The sequence below is a fragment of the Vipera ursinii genome (assembly GCF_947247035.1).
Source record: "Vipera ursinii genome assembly, chromosome: 4".
Lineage (NCBI taxonomy): Eukaryota > Metazoa > Chordata > Lepidosauria > Squamata > Viperidae > Vipera > Vipera ursinii.
Genome location: NC_139514.1, coordinates 64,883,765 through 64,889,675, shown reverse-complemented (window position 1 = coordinate 64,889,675; position 5,911 = coordinate 64,883,765).

Sequence of the window (5,911 nt, the reverse complement as noted above, 5' to 3'; positions counted from 1 at the left end):
CTATATCATCTGATTACATTTTAATGAGTCACCTAGGACTACTGAAATTGGATGGCATATAAATTTGTTAACTAAATAAATGACATTAAAACTTTTGGTATCAAATCCATGGCATTGTTCTGGAGGAATATTTAAACTAAATAACAGGGACAATGAGTTAATTGATACACAACATCCCTGTCCCCAGCAATCTAAGAAAACAGGAGAACTCAGGCACCACACAGGTTATGTAGAAAGTAAACATAGGATCAGTCATAAAGGACTCAAATGTCTATACACCAATGCACAGAGTATGAACAGCAAACAGGGTGAACTAGAAATTCAGGTTAATGAGGGCAGATATGATATTGTTGCCATTACAGAAACATGGTGGGAACAACAGCTAGAGGGATTTAAATTATTTAAAAGAAACAGACCAAACAAAAGAGGAGGTGGAGTTGCTCTTTATATAAGAAATAACTATATCTCCACAGAAATAGAGCGCAATGATGAAAACTGTAATCTTGAATGCATTTGGGTCAATATAAAAGGGGGGGGAATGACATTGCCATAGGTGTATGTTATAGGCTGCCAAACCAAACAGAGGAAATAGATGAACTTTTTCCTACTCAGCTAAGGTATGTAGGAAGCACATCACAATAGTAATGGGGGACTTTCATTACCCTGACATCAACTGGGAGACAAACTCTGCACCAAGTGGAAGATCAAACAGATTCCTGACAAACCTAGCAGACAACGTTGTCTCCCAAAAAGTAGAGAAGAGAACTAGGGGATTATTCATATTGGATCTAATCCTCACTAACAGAGATGAAATGATAGAAGGTGTTGAAGCCACAGGAACCTTGGGGGGAAGTCATCATGCAATATTGGAATTCAACATTCTGGAAGCACAAGCAATAGAAAACAGTCAAACTAGAGTCTTAGACTTTAAATGAGTTAATTTCAATAAACTTAGAGCTTGGGAAGGATTAGATGGATGAGAATCCTAAAGGGGGAAACAACTCAAGAAGCTTGGGAAATTTTGAAAAGCAAGATAATAAAGCCCAGTCTAGCACAATACCTACAAAGAAGAAAAATAACAGCTCTCAAAAGAAACCAGCATGGCTGCATAAAGAGCTCTCTGATAAATTGAAAGATAAAAAGGACAAGTATAAAAAGTGGAAAGAGGGGCACATAACTAAGGCAGAATATCAGCAAATAGCCCATGCCTACAAAGATGAAGTGAGGAAAGCTAAGGCTCAAAATGAACTAAGACTTGTGACCAAAGTCAAAAATAACAAAAAAAAAACGTTTGTCAACATGTAAAAAACAAGAAAAAAGTTAAGGAAATGATTGGTGAAATGATCTATAGAGTGGGAGAAAGTGGCAAGAAGGTGACAAGCAACAGGGAGAAAGCAGAACTATTTAACTCATTTTTTGTATCTGCCTTTACACAAAGGGAAAAAACAGTCCAACCTATCAAAAACTGCCATAAAAAACAGAATAGAAACACAAGTTAAGATAGGCAAGAAAATGGTAAGTGAGCACCTGACCAGCCTAGACGAGTTCAAATCACCAGGACCAGATGGATTACACCCCAAGGTTCTCAAGGAAGTGGCAGGTGTGATCTCAGAGCCACTGAACTATATTTTTCAAAGATCCTGGAGTACTGGGGAACTACCAGAGGACTGGAAAAGAGCTGATGTAGTTCCCGTCTTCAAAAAAGGGGAAAAATAGATCCAGGAAACTACAGACCTATCAGCTTGACCTCAATACCTGGGAAGATTCTGGAAAAGATAATCAAACAATGAATCAGTGAACACCTAGATGCAAACAAAGTCATTACTAAAAGCCAACATGGGTTTGTCAAAAACAGATCATGCCAGACAAATCTTATTGCATTCTTTGACCAATTGAGAAAATTAGTGGACCAGAGGAATGCTGTGAATATAATTTACTTGGACTTCAGTAAGGCATTTGATAAAGTAGATCACAACCTACTACTTGATAAGATAGAAAAATGTGGGTTAGACAGCATCACCACCAGATGGATTTGTAGCTGGCTGACCAGCCATACTCAGCATGTGGTCCTCAATGGAACTGCATCTATATGGAAGGAAGTGTGTAGTGGGGTGCCCTGGGGCTCTGTTCTGGGCCCAGTGCTCTTCAACATCTTCATCAATGATTTGGACGAGGGGATAGATGGGGAACTCATCAAATTTGCAGATGACATCAAGCTGGCAGGAATAGCCAGCACTCCAGAAGATAGGCTTAAGATACAGGAGGATCTGGACAGACTTGAACACTGAGCGCTATCTATCAAAATGAAATTCAGTGGTGAAAAAAGTAAGGTTCTACATTTAGGCAAGAAAAACCAAATCCACAGGTATAGTATAGGTGGTACCTTGCTCAATAGTAGTAACTGTGAGACGGATCTTGGACTCCTAGTGGAGAATCACTTAAATATGAGCCAGCAGTGTGCTGCAGCTACCAAAAAAGCCAACACAGTGCTAGGCTGCATTAACAGAGGGATAGAATCAAGATCGTGAAGTATTAATACCACTTTACAATGCCTTGGTAAGGCCACACTTGGAATACCGCATCCAGTTTTGGTCACCACAATGTAAAAAAGATGTTGAGACTCTAGAAAGAGTACAGAGAAGAGCAACAAAGATGATTAGGGGACTGGAGGCTAAAACATATAAGGAACGGTTGGTGGAATTGGGTATGTGTAGTTTAATAAGAGAAGGGCGAGAGGTGACTTGATAGCAGTGTTCCAATATCTCAGGGGCTGCCACAAAGAAGAGGGAATCAAGCTATTCTCCAAAGCGCCTGAAGGCAGGACAAGAAGCAACGGATGGAAACTAGTTGAGAGAAGCAACCTAGAACTAAGGAGAAACTTCCTGACAGTTAGAACAATTAACCAGTGGAACTCTGGACAGCCATTTGTCTGAAATGGTATAGGATTTCCTGCCTGAGCAGGGGGTTGGACTAGATGACCTCCAAGGTCCCTTCCAACTTTATTATTATTATTATTATTATTATTATTATTATTATTATTATTATTATTATTATTATTATTATTATAGAAGCTTACATTCATATTAACTGAATTACCATCAATAATCATGTTGGCTGCAATGATCTGATGAGCATGAAATAATATTGAAAAAAAATCTATTGTGCTTAACTGAAGAGATGCAACAATACATTTTGGTTTGAGTCTACTATTTCTTCATTACAGTATTGCGTAAATTGGAAAATACATATTATATGCACAGCCTTTTAGCAGGAAATTCAGCTTGTGTGGTTTTGCTGTAAGAGGAAATGAAACTAGCTTTTGGCGTCTTAACATGTATCAGTTTTCAAAAATAGAAAATACCTCAAAATAAAGACTATTTTTTTCATAGAGGGTTATTATTAAATAACCAAATTTCACATTCAGCAGAATAAAGTAGCAAAATTTTCCTTAAAGAATGTACTGCATTAAATAGAAAACTGTAACTGAACTCACTCATATCTACCCTATCTTCATAGAAAATCAGCTCTAAAGACAAGATTAGGTTGCTATTTATAGTTTATTAACACAACCCACATGGAAAAGCTATTGAGCATGCAATATCAAATTACTTGATTCGGGACAACCTTTCCATTTTCCACATTTACTTTTATCCAGCAAGAACCTTTACATTCTATTAGAAAATGTGACCTTGATTACCTGGAATTTTCTTTCATTAAACATATGTGCATGTCAGTACCAGAATCTGTTGTAGAACTGTTGACCATTTTTGAACTGCCTGTTTTTTATGTGGTCTATGTTAGTTTCATCTATTTTTAATAGAGACTAGAAGGAATAACATAAAATAACACACACTAATAGAGATGGAAGGGACTTGGAGGTCATCCAGTCCAACTCCCTGCACAAGCAGGAGAGTATACTGTACCATTTTAGACAAGTGGCTGTCCACTCTCTTCTTGAAAATCTCCAGTGATGAGGCACCCACAACTTTTGAAGAGAAGGCATTCCACTGGTTGATTGTTCTGTTAGGAAATTTGTCCTTAGTTCTAGGTTACTTCTCTCCTTGATTAGTTTCCATCCATTGGTTCTTGTCTTGCCTTTGCTGTTTGGTAAATAGTTTTCCCCCTTCATCTTTGTGGTAGCCGCTCAAATAGTGGAACACTGTCATCATATCAACCCTAGTCCTTCTTTTCACTAGACATACCCAATTCCTGCAACCATTCTTCATATGTCCAGCCCCCTAATCATCTCTGTTGCTCTTTTCTGCCCTTTCCAGTCTCAACATCTTTTTTATATTGTGGTGACCAAAACTGGATGCAGTATTCCAAGTGTGGCTGGGAATGATATGCAAACACATATTAGAACTACTACTTATGTATTAGTGCTTTAGTTTTTTATAGTCATTGCTAGTACTTGAAGACAGAAGCCAAACTGGTGATGAGAAAATGCTGCCGCAACAGATTGAAACTCCTTGAAATCTCCCATTTCACGCAGTTCACTTTCAGCCTACCCCTGGCCTATATAAACAGATAAGACTGTAACTTTTGGGTTTTGTGAAATATTTTAGGAGGAGCCCTTCTATTCTACCACCTCTTACTATATTTGACAGCACAGTATAGCAGTGGAATTCTTCACATTTTTGGATTCTATAATCTCCCAGAATTTGAAATGATCACCTAACATTAGAACTATCATTAAAAAAAAACACACAAAGAATGTTCTTCCTGGGTCAGCTCAGGAAGTTCAGATTGCACCAGGAGCTGTTAATACAGTTTTACAGAGGAATCATTGAGTCTCTTATTTGTACTTCTGTAATGTTTGGATTGGTACAACAACCAAACAGGACAGATACACATTCCAACCCATAGTTAAGACTGCAGAAAGAACTACTGCAAACCAGCCTGCCTTCCATAGAAAACCTGTATATTGCATGTGTCTTAGGGCTGAGAAAATATCTACAGACCCCTCACATCCTGAAGATAAATTGTTTCAACTCCTCCCCTCAGGAGGCCACTATACAGCATTGCGAAACAATTACAGTTTCTTCCTTGTGCCATCACTCTGCTGAACACCTAATTCTCACAGTACTAATGTCTATGTACTTTTACCCATATTATATAGCTGTAGCATTATCATTATTGTCTTTACTACCCCTTTTTATAGATTATGATTATTGCTTTTTTCTGTACAATGACAGCTTTTGCAACAGAGACAAATTCCTTGTGTGTCTAATCACACTTGGCCAAATAAAGTACTCTTTTCTATTGTAGTCATCTTAACCAAACATATATTCTTAAAAGGGGTGGGGGTGGGGGAAAGGAAGCACTATATTATCTCTATGGCTTTGAGGGATAAACCAACTATTATCTTCTTCCTTTCCTCATCATCTGGGATTATGATCATGATGATCAATAGAATACTGAACTAGATTCATCCTTCACTTAGTTCTCAAGAATATTTTATTGGAAACAGGATATCATTATTATTACTCAGTATACTTCATTTATTGCCTTTCCTTCAGACAGCTTATATGGCCAGCCCCTTCATCCCATTCCCCAGTAACAACTCCATGAGGTAGATTGTGCTGAGGGTTTATGGCAAGCCCAAAGCCAGCCAGTGAATGTCCACTTCTCCCCAATTCTACAGTAGTTCAGCATCTTAGCTACTACATCATACTCTCATTTTCTTATCTGAATAAGTGCCAGGTTTCAGACACATTTGCTATAGGTAAATATGGCCTATGGAGATGCTTTAAAAAACATGTTATTTCTAAAATAAAAGTAGAAAAACAAAGCATCAGAAAGGGAACAAAGAAATAAATTGGTGGCAGTGAGAACATACATGAAAACAGGAGTCAGTGCCCCATAACTTAGGGGAGAAATGATCACACAAAACACGTTTTAAAAAGGCTCT